The sequence below is a fragment of the Schistocerca americana genome, chromosome 2 (assembly GCF_021461395.2).
Source record: "Schistocerca americana isolate TAMUIC-IGC-003095 chromosome 2, iqSchAmer2.1, whole genome shotgun sequence".
Classification (NCBI taxonomy): domain Eukaryota; kingdom Metazoa; phylum Arthropoda; class Insecta; order Orthoptera; family Acrididae; genus Schistocerca; species Schistocerca americana.
The window spans coordinates 685,144,795-685,160,012 of record NC_060120.1 but is presented as its reverse complement, the minus strand read 5'-3'; the positions used below and the strand labels follow the sequence as shown (position 1 = coordinate 685,160,012).

The following is a 15,218-nucleotide window of genomic DNA, read 5'->3' as shown; positions in this document are numbered from 1 at the left end:
CGGGTGAAGAGAAGTCTTCTCGTATGAAATACAGGACTTAATTTGAGGAAGAAATTTCTGGGAATGTACGTCTGGAGCACAGCATTGCATGGTAGTGAAACACGGAATGTGGGAAAACCAGAACAGAAGAACGTCGAAGCATTTGAGATGTGGTGCTCTAAAAGAGTGCTGAAAATTAGGTGGACTGATAAGGCAAGGTATGAGGAGGTTCTCCCTCGAATCGGCGAAGAAAAGAATATACGGAAAACATGCAGAGGGAGGCAGAGATTGGAACACATCCAGCAAATAATTGATGACGTAGGTTGCAAGGGCTATTCTGAGATGAAGAGGTTGGCACATGAGAGGAATTCGTAGCGAGCCACGTCAACCGAGGACTCAATTTTTGAAAATAATCTCTAGCAACTGATGAGTTGCGTTATAATGGATGCCTGCACTTCGTGGTAGGAGAGTCAAGTCAGTTTTGTGATAAGTTTTTAATGATACCATGTTTTCGTAAATCGTACATCGTGATGAGTTTTTGAAGAGGTGTTAAGGAGAAGAAATAGATTACCGAATAAAAGTCTGCGGCTCGTGGTCTTGCGGTAGCGTTCTCGCTTCCCGCGCACGGGGTCCCCTGTTCGATTCCCGGCGGGGTCAGGGATTTTCTCTGCCTCGAGATGACTGGGTGTTGTGTGTCTTTCATCATCATTTCATCCTCATTCACTCGTAAGTCGCCGTAGTGGCGTTAAAGAATTTATGGAGCGGCGGCCGAACCGCTCCGTGAGGGGTGTCCAGGCCACCAGTGCCATACGCTCATATACCGAATAAAAGGTGTTGGTTATTACTCAAAAGAAGACGTTGTGCTGTCCGTATATGAACAACGAACAAAGTTACAAGAATGACAGTGATGTTGGTTAACGTCCCCCGCCCGCGATAGCTATAGAATATTTCGTTGATGCAGCGCGGGATTAGCCGAGCGGTCTGTGTCAGGGACTGTGCGGCTGGTCCCAGCGGAGGTTCGAGTCCTCCCTCAGTCATGGGTGCGTGTGTTTGTCCTTAGGCTAATTTAGGTTAAGTAGTGTGTAAGCTTAGGGACTGATGACCATAGCAGCTATGTCCCGTAAGATTTCACACACTTTTAAACAGTTCGTTGATATTCATTTTATGTTGGTTCTGGAGCGAAAGCTGTTCGGCGCGGTCAAGATAAGGAGTAATCCTGTTCAAGTGTGACTGGATGCTACTGTTGGATAGCAATGGATTAAAGGAGAGAATACGACTGTAAGCCCTGGCACTTGGGCTACGTCGATAGCTTGAGGCTAAGCATGACGTATCGATAGCGGATAGGCCGGTGTTTGGCGGTGCGGCGCCCTAGCAACGACCCGGGGCGCCATCCCTGCCGGCTGCGGTGGCGCGGCCTCGGGACAGAGACAGCGACGGGCAGGCGGGGACGGCGGCGGCGGCCGTGTTGCGCCGATCGATACCCGGCAGCGCCACTGCGCCCAGGCCTGCACCGCACCGCGCCGCCTCAAGGCCGACCCACACACACACCAGCTCCACCGAGAGGACCCTATGCGAGAGGAAATAACGTTACGCATCACGTGGGCAGGTGCATCACATGGAAAACTGCTCTGAAGAACCACGCTGAGGAGCCAAAGGAACTGGTACACCCGCCTAATATCGTATAGAGCCCCCGCGAGCACGCAGAAGTGCCGCAAAACGACGTGGCATGGTCTCAACAAATGTCTGAACTAGTGCTGGAGGAAACTGACGCTATGAATCCTACAGGGCTGTCCATAAATCCGTAAGAGTACGAGAGGGTGGAGATCTCTTCTGAACAACATGTTGCAGTCATCCCAGATATGCTCAATAATGCTCATGTCTGGGGAGTCTGGTGGCCAGCGAAAGTGTTTAAACTGAAACTCAAAAGATGGTATCTGTTCTTTCGGACCATCTTCTTCTTCTGTGCGAATGCACAAACAGTGCCCGAATTCTTACGGGAATCGGCAACGTGCCGCGAGTAATGAGTATAATCGGCGGGTGCACTACGAATGTAGTGCGCGACAATACGTTGAGAATGTGGGTTTCGCGGGAGGCGTGCCAGAGATAAATCCCTGCAGTCGCACTGTCCTCTATGCCCTCGGTGGCTCAGATGGATAGAGCGTCTGCCATGTAAGCAGGAGATCCCGGGTTCGAGTCCCGATCGGGGCACACATTTTCATCTGTCCCCGTTGACGATGTCAACGCCTGTAAGCAGCTAAGGGAGTTCCTTTCACTGTAATTTCAAAAGGGTGTTCCTGGACGCACGTCGTGGCAGCGCAGTTTGAGGCCCCATGCCACGGATTGCGCGGCCGTTCCCGACGGAGATTCGAGTCCTCCCTCGGGCATGGGTGTCTGTGGTGTCCTTATCATAAGTTAGTTTAAGTCTAGGGACCGATGACCTCAGCAGTTTGCCCCCTTAGGAATTCACACACATTAGAAATTAGAGTGTTCCTGGGTGCCGGCCGGAGTGGCCGAGCGGTTCTAGGCGCTACAGTCTGGAACCGCGCGACCGCTACGGTCGCAGGTTCAAATCCTGCCTCGGGCATGGATGTGTGTCATGTCCTTAGGTTAGTCAGCTCCAAGCAGTTCTGAGTTCTATGGGTCTGATGACCAAAGCAGTTAAGTCCCATAGTGCTCAGAGCCATTTGTTCCTGGAGTCACTCTGTAGCAATTCTGGACGTGTAAGGTGTCACATTACCTTGCTGGAATTGCTCAAGTACTTCGGGATGCATAATGGGCATGAATGGATGCAGCTTATCAGACAGGATGCTTTTACGTGTCACCTGTCAGAGTCCCACATGAGGAGTCCCATATCATTCCAACTGCACACGCCCCACGCCGAACAGTCCCCTGCTGACAAGCGGGGCCCATAGCTTCATAATGTTGTCTCTATACCCGTATACGTTCATCAGTTTGATAAAGTTTGAAACGAGACTCGTCCGACCAGGCAAAATGTTTCCAGTCATCTATAGTCCAATGTCGATTTTGACGAGAAAAAGATTAGGTGTTACATCTGGTAATCAATGAAGAAGTACCGAATCGCACTGGGAAGAATAAAGCTTTTAGAATGTATAAGGTAATAGGACACGTTTTGAGACGTCGAGGAATAGTTCATTTGGTAATTGTGGGAAGTGAGGAAGGTTTGAAGAGAAGAATTATAGAGGCAGACCAAGGCATGAACACGCTGAGCAGTTTCAAATGGACATAAAGTGCAGTAATTGTGCAGATATTATCAGACTTGCACAAGATAGATCAACGTGGGGAGCTGTATCAAGCCAGGTTTCAGAAATGGTGACTACTACTACCACTATTAGTATACTACTATGACTGTTACATGCTACATGCTACAAGGTGCCTGTGTAAAGTTCGGTGAATGGTCTCAGAGAATAAAGGAAACAAGAGAAACAAGAGTTACAAACAAAATACATTTACTAGCCTCTAAAGTAATCACCATCAGCCACAACACACTTCTGACATCGATTGTAAAGCTGTTGTAAATTGTCAGAAACGCTTCTCGTGGAATTACTCGAAGCACAGTGGTCACACGTTGTCGGATATCTGCATCACTATAGGAGATGCGACATGCTGCTGCCAATACGATTCGGAGAACAAGTGGCACTCAGTGGCATGGTGTTCATCGTCTTCCCCGCCTCCCACGGGTAGAAATTCACGATGGATGAAATCTTTGCTGTTGACGATCAACATAGTCTTAATTTTGAATTTTATTAGCAGTCTTTCATAGGAGGCGAGGAAGACGATGAACACCATGCTATTGACGTCGCTTGATCTTCGAATGCTATTGGTAGTACCAGGTCTCATTACCTGAAATGATGCGGATATCCAACAACGTGTGACCACGGCGCTACGGGGGTTTCCACAAAAAGCGTTTGCAAACAGTTTCCAACCGTTTTATAACTGATGTCAGAAATGTGTTGTAATTAACTATGATAACTTCCAAGGCCGGCAGAGGTATTTTGTTTGTACCTCTTGCTTTCTTTAGTTTCTGAGACGAATCACCGAAACTTTCAGGTGCACCTTGTATATTCGTACTTTATCTCTGTACTTAATTTCTTACAGTTGATCTATGATCCATATTTCACTTCCATGCACCATTGCTAGAGACACGCTGTCGAAAATGATCCGACTTCGCCATATACAGGGCAGTGCTATTAATAAGTATATTTAATTTGTTGATCATGACTGCTCGGTGAAGCCTAGTGAATCAATCCAAGGCTGTAGTAGGACGAAGAGCGAAAGTTGTCGATTGCTATAGTTGGAGAGGAGAAGGTTGGAGTGGGAATGAAGATGATTTGTTCTGAAAGTTATATGAGTGATGGAACTTAATTGTGGTTAGGACAAAGTAGGGTACGGGCTACAGGCTATAGGAACGATACAGAGATAGGGCGGAATGTCTCTAAAATCTGTCTCAAAACAGAATACAGAGCGTGCGCAGGTAGAAAAATAAGGAATGCATTGGTGTGGGCATGGCAACAGGTAAGAATCAGTAAGAAGTGAGTAGCTAATATGATGTTGCTTTTCTAGTTTATGAAAGCTATGCGGTATACAAAAGAGTTCATAGTATTTGTCTAGCGGGGTGTATTAAATGAGTTAGCCTGATAGAGATGTATGTGAGAGACGGTAAGCTTGGTGTGGAAGCCGACGTACAGTGCGACAAATTGCAGTCGAGAGCGGGACCGCGTATTCTGTGTTCTTTATGCTTCATACAATTTTTTCGCATTTTTGTCTCTGTGAATGTTTACCTCATGTAGACACTACATGTAAATAGTGCAGCACAGCATATGATACATGTACTGTATATGGACATCGTTAATTCTTCGAAGTTCATGGTACGTTAATCGGAAAGATAACGATTCCACAGAAAATATTTGATAACATAATCTTAAGTGGACAGCTTTGGAAATATACTTCGCTGATGCCAACTGACAGAAGTTGGAGAGCACTTGTTTGAGAAAGATTATGTAGTATTTTATTAGCACCCGCGTATCTTTCAGATATAAGTTCTTACGAAGAGATAAGGCAAATTGGTATGCTACCTGAACAAGCAACTTTACATTCTCATAATCTGTTTCATGACAGAAAAATAAAAAGGCTGTATTACAGATGCTGTTGGCACGTTGTCAAAATAAACACGAGCACATGATAGACTTTTTGAATTTTACTGTTTCACCTTCTGAAAAGCGTTTTCGGTCTGAGTGTCAGAGAACAGATATGAGAGCGACGCCTAGTTGTGTCACCCTTTGTTTCAGCCCTCACCAGTTGGTAGACTGGTGACCTCTGTGGTCATATTTTAATGTTGCTGCGTCATAAAATGAAGACTGTGGGTTCGATTCCCACCTCTAGGGAGGTGGAGTGGGAAGGGGGAGGGGTGCCTGTCTGTTTCAAATGTATGTTCACTCTGTATGATGCACTATATGAAACGGCAGTCAAAACACAATAAGCAAGTATAAGTGTGATGAATGTTTTCGAAGATAAGAAGATTGAAACATGGACGCCTTAATTCTTAGGCGTCCAGAAACTTAAACAGAAACCTAAACAGAAAAACATGTTCCTATTAGGAAAAATGAAAATGAAACGAACATATCCCATACGGAATAGTACGAGTTTAAAAGTACATGTTTCAACAATTCTCATTTCAGTTATGTCTTACGTTTCAAAATACTGAATTGCAGTTTATTGTTGACTGTATGCCTCTGACAGGAATTGCTGTTAGATGTGTTGTACATCTAGACTTTTAAGCCCATCAAATATCAGAAAGACTAACAGATTTCTCGGCCACGTTTACGAGGAACTTCTGTCTCTTCAAATTTTCTTTCGAATAATGGAGTGCAATAAACGTTCACAAAGATTGTCTGCGAAGGAAGGAGTCGAACGTGAATTGTAGCTCGTATTTACTTTGTAGTTAAATATAAACAACTCAGCATCATAAAAATAAATTCTGAAGTCTGTGTCAGCCTACACTTCTACCTGTTTCAGCTCTTGCTTGAGAAGTATTTGCTTTAATTCAGATGTTGAGTCTACTTGGAGTCCATTGCCCGTTACATTTCCTTGTAATTAATGATGACGTCCCCTGATCATATATTATTCGATGCTCAATATTACACGTTCATTCATGTTATTTCCATATTTTCTCTCGTCATTTGCGAAATAATTGCACTATTGTGATTGTCATCATTAGTATTATTGTTATTCTGCAAAGCAGTATTAAAGTGCTAAGCAACATGTATAAACAGCTAGTGACAACATTAACCCATATCCCAACGGTGGCCCAGACGCGCTGAAGCATCAAAAGCTCCTGACACTCTACTAAACGCACTCTGATGTCATGTTAAGCATCCGGGGATACTGAAATACAAAAACAATTCATCGACACAGACATGCTTTCTGTTGCAATAAGTCGGCGGAGAAAAAACCAGAACAACGCGACGCCCTTCTGCATTCGTCTAAATCATGAAAGCACATTTTGAAGTCTCAGTCTGCAGGCGATTAATGTTCCATGCCGTTATCAGGGGATATGGCTGACCATTACAAACGAAGTGTAAACTATACGCTCAATGGCTTGCGTCTTGCTCCGCTTCCTGAGACCAGAAACTGCAGACTTCAATAGAGCAAAGCCTTTAGTCACAGGTTTTATTTGTTAACCGATCAGATTTTATCCGTTTAGTACTTAGGATGCCTCTCACCTTTCTACACGTATACGTGCCAAGACAGGAAGTAAAATTACGACAGTAAACCCATAACACTAAACATAACATATCACCTTGTTTTGTTACCTGCTTCTTGTCTGCATCTACAAATACGCTCCGCAAGCTGCTTCACTGTGCATGAGGGAAAGTGCTTCGCATAAACATTAGACATTTCATATCCTACTCCATTTGCGTACAGAACAAAAAAGAAAGTCTGTTAGCATCGGCACGAGCACTAATCTCTTCCCCCTTAGCCATAAAGCCTCTACACGATATTTACTATGGAGGCAGCATAGCTGTTGTACAGTGCCCTCGAATGTCGATTCTCTTAATTCTCCCAACAAAGTTTAGCGTTAAGAAAGAAGCACTGCTTCCGGAACCTCCCATTTCAGTCTCCTACCAACTGTGTTAACTACCATGTTTATGGGTCACGATTTTTTCAGCGTTGCCGTCTGCACATTTGACAGGCACCTCTAATGACAGAGCAGTAAAGTTAAGTGCCTACAGCGTCTTAAATGCTATTTCTTTTACTCGTGGTCCTCACTGTTGACGGCGTCATGTTTATAAACCCCTCAGTGCGTGACCATCGCCTTACACAGCGCTCTCCTCTTTCCTAGAGCCTTTCCGTCACGCAAACTGCACGTTAAGTAATGGACTCCCAGTGTGGGTCTGGACAGCCCTTTATCGTGTCTAAACGCAAAGTAAAAAGATTTTTTGTAAGAATACGGACAAACAGGTTCATGCTGAATTGTCATTATGTGTCTTTCGGTATTAATTTTAGGCGATAATGCTTTTCTTCTCTTATCAATGAAAGAAAGGAAAGGAAGGAAGAAAGTTTCCAATTTAGAGCACTGTTGGCGTCCAAGTAATTAAGGAAGAAGTGCAACCTCGAATTTCGTTAAGGACGGAGAAGGAGATAAGACTCTGCCTTGTTTAAGGCACTATTTCGGCAGTAACGAATATAAAGCTCAAAAATATGAAGCAGAATGTCCAGAAGTTATTTCCCAAATGCGACTTTGTTTAAATAAATGCAGCATTATGCGTGGCTCTGTTCACACTAATATTGGATTAAGCTTCTACAAAAAGTAGCATGAATGCACACTACATCACATGATTTTTAAATGCTACATCTCCAATTACCGAAGTAATGAAATTTCGGAGGATTGTACTCTGAGGAACTACAGACTGAAACTCAGGATCACATGAAACTTCCTAGCAGATTAAAACTGTGTGCCAGACCGAGACTCGAACTCGGGACCTATGCCTTCCGCGTGCAAGTGCTCCAGCGACTCAGCTATCCAAGCACGATTCAGGACATGTCCTCACAGCTTTACTTCCTATAGTACCTCGTATCCTACCTTCTAACTTCACCGAAGTTCTCCTGCGAACCTTGCAACATTAGCACTTCTGGAAGAAAGGATATTGCAGAGACATGGCTTAGCCACAGTCGGCGCGATGTTTCCAGAATGATATTTTCACTCTGCAGCGGAATGTGCGCTGATGTCATATCATCATCATTCATATCGGGGCACATTCCGCTACAGAGTGAAAATTTCATTCTGGAAACATACCCCCAGGCTGTGGCTAAGCAATACCTCCAAAGTATCCTTTCTTCCAGAAGTTCTGGTCTTGCAAGGTTCGCAGAAGAACCTCTGTGAAGTGTGAAAGGTACGAGACGAAATACTGGCGCGAGTAAAGCCATGAGGACGGGTTCTGAGTCGTCCTTGGCGTACTCGGGCGGTAGACAGTTGTCCTCTACAGGCAAAGGTCCCGAGATAGAGTATCGATCCGACATACAATTTTAATTTGTCAGGAAGTTTCATATCATGGTACACGACACTGCAGAGTGATAATTTCATTCAGGATCACATGCTGACTACGTACACTGAAAGATTCACAGGTTAGGTCGTTAACCGGACAAAAAGTTAGAAAAGCACCGAGAAGACACCGAATTAATCAATGTACAGTCGACTTGTTGAAGTAGAGACGTGAAAGTGCAACAAAATCTCCAGTTAAATTATGGCGACCGTTTATTCACTATCTAATAATATTCTGTCGTACAACAGAGGCGCAGGTGCGTATAACATTTACCAAAGTATGGGTACACTGAATGTTTTTTGGATAATAACCCAACTTACATAGTTCATCTACATATTTGCAGATATTTTACTGGGCTTAGTTTACTGTTTTCTGCCATTGGAGATTGCACCGTCAGAGGTAACTTTAAACCTGCGAGCTTTCCAATTCACTGGTCGACTGTAATACGTATTTCCTTACGTTCTTTACCTGCAGCTAAACGAGGTAGAGTCCTGTTTCCTTCCCCGTCCTTACGAAATTCGAGCTTGCATTTATCCCTAATTACTTGGACGCCAACAGGGTGCTAAATTGGAAGCTTTATTCCTTCCTTTCCTTTCTTTCTATGATGAGAAAAGAAAAGCACTGTCGCCTAAAATTAATGCCGAAAGGCACGTAACGACGATTCAGCATGACTCTGTTTGTCCGTATCCTTACAAAAAGCTTTCTACTTTACATATAGACACGATAAAGCACTGTCCAGACCCACATAGGCTACGATGAACAACATCGGTCAACAAACAGAATAGATCCAAAGCGTGTAGTTTGCATTCTTAAACACAATGCTCACAGGCGTTAAAAAGATAACGGGGGCGATTAATAAATACTGTACATGAGCCTAGTCAAACAAATTATGCAATGTTCAGTGTTGGACGCGTCATTGACCAGTGGATGTAATATGCAAGACGACGGGTACATGTTTTTTGTTTTCCGATCTTGGGGCCGATTTTCTCTCAATGACTTCTCTTCAGCTTCAGTATTATGATCCCTCGATCACTTATAACATACACTGAAGAGCCAAAGAAACTGGTACACCTGCCTAATATAGGGCATGCGAGCACTTAGAAGTGCCGCAACACGACGTGGCATGGACTCGATTAATGTCTGAAGTACTGCTGGAGGGAACCGACACCATGAATCTTGCAGGGCTGTCCATAAATTCGTAAGAGTACGAGCGGGTGGAGATCTCTTCTGAATAACAAGTTGCAGGGCATCCCAGATATGCTCAATAATGTTCATGTCTGGGGAGTTCGGTGTCCAGCGGAAGTGCTTATGTTCAGAAGAGCGTTCCTGGAGCTACTAGGTAGCATTTCTGGAAGTGTGAAGTGGAGTGGCGTATTGTTCTGCTGGAATCGCCCAAGTCCGTCGGAATGCATAATGGACATGAATAGATGCAGGTGATCAGGCAGATGCTTATGTACGTGTCACCTGTCCGAGTCGTATCTTGATGTATTATGGGTCCCATATCACTCCAACTGACACGCCCCACACCATTAGAGAGACTCCACCAGTTTCAACAGTCCCTAGCTGACATGTAAGGTCCATGGGTTCATGAGGTTGGCCGGCCAGAGTGGCCGAGCGGTTCTAGGCGCTACAGTCTGGAACCGCGCGACCGCTACGGTCGCAGGTTCAAATCCTGCCTCGGGCATGGATGTATGTGATATCCTTAGGTTAGTTAGGTTTAAGTAGTTCTAAGTTCTAGGGGATTGATGACCTCAGACGTTAAGTCCCATAGTGCTCACAGCCATTTGAACCATTTTTTCATGAGGTTGCCTCCATACCTTTACAAGTCCATCCCCTCGATACAATTTGAAATGAGACTCGTCTGACCAGGCAACATGTTTCCAGTCATCAACAGTCCAATGTCGGTGTTGACGGTCGCAGGTGAGGCATAAAGCTTTGTATCAGTGCTGTCAGCAAGAGTACACGAATGGGCCTTCTCCTCCAAAGGCGCACATCGATGATGTTTCATTAAATGTTTCGCACTCCGACACCTGTGGATGGCCCGGAACTTAAATCTTCACCAATTTCCGGAAGGGTTGCACTTCTGTCACGTTGAAAGATTCTCCTCAGTCGTCTTTGGTCCCGTTCTTGCAGGATCTTTCTCCGGCAGCAGCGAAGTCGGAATTTGATGTTTTACCCGATTCCTGATATTCACGGAATACTCGTAAAATGGTCATACGGGAAAATCCCACTTCATCGCTACCTCGGCGACGGTGTGTCCCATCGCTCATGCGCCTACTATAATACCAAGTTCAAACTCACTTAAATCATGACCATGTGCCATTGTAGCAGCAATAACCGATCTAAATCTGCACCAGACACTCGTTGTCTTACATAGGCGGTGCCGAGAGCAGCGCCGTATCTGCTTGTTTGTATACGTATCTCTGTATTTGAATATGCATACCTATAGCAGTTTCTTTGGCGCTTCAGTGTATGACAGCAGGGTCAGGCAAGTGCTGCTCAAGAGAGCTCAGGTCTAATGAGAGCAGACGACGACGATACCTTAGGTGACAGAAACACAAAGGAGTTTTCGGCCACTGCATAATATCCATTACAGAAGCTAAACGATGTCAAAGTTAGCGTAAGGAGGGCTATGCGTGAAGCGTTCAGTGAATTCGAAAGTAAAATTCTATGTACCGACTTGACAGAAAATCCTAGGAAGTTCTGGTCTTACGTTAAATCAGTAAGTGGCTCGAAACAGCATATCCAGACACTCCGGGATGATGATGGCATTGAAACAGAGGATGACACGCGTAAAGCTGAAATACTAAACACCTTTTTCCAAAGCTGTTTCACAGAGGAAGACCGCACTGCAGTTCCTTCTCTAAATCCTCGCACAAACGAAAAAATGGCTGACATCGAAATAAGTGTCCAAGGAATAGAAAAGCAACTGGAATCACTCAATAGAGGAAAGTCCACTGGACCTGACGGGATACCAATTCGATTCTACACAGAGTACGCGAAAGAAATTGCCCCCCTTCTAACAGCCGTGTACCGCAAGTCTCTAGAGGAACGGAGGGTTCCAAATGATTGGAAAAGAGCACAGGTAGTCCCAGTCTTCAAGAAGGGTCGTCGAGCAGATGCGCAAAACTATAGACCTATATCTCTGACGTCGATCTGTTGTAGAATTTTAGAACATGTTTTTTGCTCGAGTATCATGTCGTTTTTGGAAACCCAGAATCTACTATGTAGGAATCAACATGGATTCCGGAAACAGCGATCGTGTGAGACCCAACTCGCTTTATTTGTTCATGAGACCCAGAAAATATTAGATACAGGCTCCCAGGTAGATGCTATTTTTCTTGACTTCCGGAAGGCGTTCGATACAGTTCCGCACTGTCGCCTGATAAACAAAGTAAGAGCCTACGGAATGTCAGACCAGCTGTGTGGCTGGATTGAAGAGTTTTTAGCAAACAGAACACAGCATGTTGTTATCAATGGAGAGACGTCTACAGACGTTAAAGTAACCTCTGGCGTGCCACAGGGGAGTGTTATGGGACCATTGCTTTTCACAATATATATAAATGACCTAGTAGATAGTGTCGGAAGTTCCATGCGGCTTTTCGCGGATGATGCTGTAGTATACAGAGAAGTTGCAGCATTAGAAAATTGTAGCGAAATGCAGGAAGACCTGCAGCGGATAGGCACTTGGTGCAGGGAGTGGCAACTGTCCCTTAACATAGACAAATGTAATGCATTGCGAATACATAGAAAGAAGGATCCTTTATTGTATGATTATATGATAGCGGAACAAACACTGGTAGCAGTTACTTCTGTAAAATATCTGGGAGTATGCGTGCGGAACGATTTGAAGTGGAATGATCATATAAAATTAATTGTTGGTAAGGCGGGTACCAGGTTGAGATTCATTGGGAGAGTGCTTAGAAAATGTAGTCCATCAACAAAGGAGGTGGCTTACAAAACACTCGTTCGACCTATACTTGAGTATTGCTCATCAGTGTGGGATCCGTACCAGATCGGTTTGACGGAGGAGATAGAGAAGATCCAAAGAAGAGCGGCGCGTATCGTCACAGGGTTATTTGGTAACCGTGATAGCGTTACGGAGATGTTTAATAAACTCAAGTGGCAGACTCTGCAAGAGAGGCGCTCTGCATCGCGGTGTAGATTGCTTGCCAGGTTTCGAGAGGGTGCGTTTCTGGATGAGGTATCGAATATGTTGCTTCCCCCTACTTATACGTCCCGAGGAGATCACGAATGTAAAATTAGAGAGATTAGAGCGCGCACGGAGGCTTTCAGACAGTCGTTCTTCCCGCGAACCATACGCGACTGGAACAGGAAAGGGAGGTAATGACAGTGGCACGTAAAGTGCCCTCCGCCACACACCGTTGGGTGGCTTGCGGAGTATAAATGTAGATGTAGACATTGCGTATGTCTGCAAGCTGATGTTAGTAATGAAGGAAGCTGAACTGCTGCAGATGTCTCCTGGATCTCGCTACGGTCGCAGGTTCGAATCCTGCCTCGGGCATGGGTGTGTGTGATGTCCTTAGGTTAGTTGGGTTTAACTAGTTCTAAGTTCTAGGGGACTAATGACCTCAGCAGTTGAGTCCCATAGTGCTCAGAGCCATTTGAACCATCTCCTGGATCTGAAGTCCACAAATATCATAGGAAGGATGATGAACTGATTTCTTCGAAGACTGGCTTCCTCAGTCCTGCTGTACGTCGAGCCGTTGCTTTCAACTGGTGAATAAAAACAACGGCTGACGTCACCGCCTGTCGCTGTTTTGCTCGGCTGCGGTACGGCCACTGCTTTATCGCAGTCCGCCGCTGTTCGCGAGCAGCCGTTGATAGCTAGGCGACCAGTTGGCCGCGCGTTACCCGCCAGCACAGCTCTGCAGCTTCGGTATTGACTACCGACTGCTGCCGAAACGCAGGAAGCGTAATGCCGAGGGACAATGGCTCATTCAGAGCGCTGTGGTAATCGAGACGCGGATTGCTGAACAAAAGCAGTACCCGGTGGCTCAGACACGAGAATCAGGGAAGAGTTGGCCAATACTTGTATTTTTGTAGCATTAATGGGTAAGATGGGCTGCAGTGATGCCTTGGGCGGGAGAACAGTGATGACAGGGCGCCATGCAATCGTGAAGGCACTGGAGCATTTGAGTCGTCTTCTGGGCAGACAGTTTCTCCTCTGCTCCGATTTAGTCATGATCCTACAATCGTTGCTATACGTGTATTCTGCAGAGAAAATGACCAATTGTACGTTTTAAAACAGCGAGGTAAGCAGTTATCATTCTGCTGTGTACGAGGACAAGTGGGAATTTGCGGAATGGAACAAGCAGACCCAGTCGCCAAGGACGCCCGCAGGGAACACAATGTAATACAGTGGCTCATTCGCTTGCAGGCTATCGTTTCGCTGTTTAGTCGGAAATCCATGCAGTTGTGGGAGCAGGTGTAACTGGCAGTGAGTGACTATGAGCAGTGGTTGGTGAAGTAAGCTATCCGGCCGTGGAGACCCTCATGTCAGTCACTTCGGCGGGATGAAGTGTCCTCAGCCGCCTCTGAATTGGTCACTGTCCCCCCAACACAAGGCATCGTACTCCAGGTAACCCACCCCTACCCCCTCACAGTCTGTGATCTCTGTGGCGTGAAAATCACTGTAAGTCACATTTTAACTGAGTACATTTTATATTGTGATAAGCAAGACAAAACAATTTAGGTAGGGATCCGCACTCTGTCTTAGCCGACGGGACCAGTGTCGTAGAGTTTATGAAGTGAGTTGCCGAGTGGCTCACCTCATTTAGTCCAGCGATCACCCTGCCGCAGCTATCTATGGTATTATTTTTCCACTGCTTATTCCCTTCCTATCGAAAGTTTTAGATCTGACAAAGTGATTTTCGTTTTGTGTGTATGTGTGTGTGTGTGTGTGAGTGTGTGTGTGTGTTTGTGTTTGTGTGTGTGCGTGGTTTGAGGACGTTATTTATGTTTTTCCTTGCAGTTCACGTTTTAATAGTATGTATGCTTTCATAGCAGCTTCCAGCCAGCGATCTTCATTTACTGTCACAACGTGTGTTTCAGGCTTCAGTATAAATTCCTCAAGATGAAATGCGGAAGCTGTTTGCTTCCATGCAGTGGCAGATACAAGAGGCAAATCGTGTCCCTGGAGATCACATCTCATACTGATGTTGGTCATCGGTTTCGAATGGAATGAAAGTTTAATCACTAACACCAGTTATGCGATGTTTTACGATTTTTATGACCAAACGAAACTACAGTCGTCCGGCCATAACTGGGTCCTTTGACTGCTCTGGGTTCTTTGACTGCTCTGGGAGATGGTTCATTTAAACTAAAACATAAGAAATATTAGTTCACTTTATCACATAAATGACAAAAGCGTTTTTGTAACTCAATACAATCCTTTTCCACAGGAGTGCTTGATAATTTACTACTGTCACTGACTATTAAAGCGTCACTTGATGCACTAATTAACAAAATCCCCTCCTGAAGTACAGAGTGAGTCAAAAAGAACTGTACAACTTTGGAAAGATATAGAAATTTATTGAGATGATTTACAGTATCGGTAGATGTGTCATTTTGTAGCAAATAACCTCACGTTTCACATGAAAGTGTCATTTTGGTTCCATGTGACTACCATTTGTCATACGGCAAAGATCAATTTCT

General features: G+C 44.9%; 1 protein-coding gene and 1 non-coding gene across 2 annotated transcripts in view; one reads left to right on the top strand and one right to left on the bottom strand.

Moving 5' to 3' along the window:
• The window catches only part of LOC124595316 (sodium/potassium-transporting ATPase subunit beta-2), a 153,374-nt gene that overhangs the window by 122,037 nt on the left and 16,119 nt on the right, over window positions 1–15,218 (bottom strand). The window lies entirely within an intron of this gene.
• Trnat-ugu lies at window positions 2,113–2,187 on the top strand. The gene has a single exon. It is a non-coding gene; the product is annotated as a tRNA-Thr (tRNA).